This window comes from Leptonychotes weddellii, unplaced genomic scaffold (assembly GCF_054177405.1).
Source record: "Leptonychotes weddellii isolate Sample4059 unplaced genomic scaffold, ASM5417740v2 HiC_scaffold_72368, whole genome shotgun sequence".
NCBI classification, from domain to species: domain Eukaryota; kingdom Metazoa; phylum Chordata; class Mammalia; order Carnivora; family Phocidae; genus Leptonychotes; species Leptonychotes weddellii.
This window is the reverse complement of record NW_028042098.1, coordinates 1-460: the sequence shown is the minus strand read 5'-3', so window position 1 is coordinate 460 and position 460 is coordinate 1. Positions and strand designations below refer to the sequence as shown.

Genomic DNA, 460 nt, shown 5'->3' with positions numbered 1-460 from the left:
ATGTAAGTTCATCAGTTGTAACACATGTACTCCTGTGGTTAGAGAATATGGATAATAGGGGAAGCAGTGCATATGTGTGGGCAGGGAGTGCATGGAAAAATCTCTGTATTTTCTTAATTTTTCTGTGACTCTAACAACTCTAAAAAATGTTCTAAAAACCTAATGCTCTAAAATTACTCTAAAAAATGAAGTTAAAAAAAGTCAATAAAAAATTATACATTTGTCAAAGTTCTCATGATATATTTACAATTAGCAATAATTGCGCCTCAGATAAACCTCATTGGTTACGATACTGCCACTGCGCAAAGCTCTCATGATACATTTACCAAGATGGAATATATTCTGTGATGTAAAAAAGCATTAGCACATCTAAAAAGATTAAAATCAAAGTACATTCTCAAATCACCAGGAATTAAATTAAAATCAATAACAGAAGGACATCCATAACATATTAAAATAT

At 30.7% G+C, this 460-nt stretch overlaps 1 pseudogene; it reads right to left on the bottom strand.

Moving 5' to 3' along the window:
- Positions 1-178: 178 nt before the first annotated feature.
- LOC115941831 (U4 spliceosomal RNA) lies at positions 179-310 on the bottom strand (annotated as a pseudogene).
- Between the last annotated feature and the right edge of the window lie 150 nt (positions 311-460).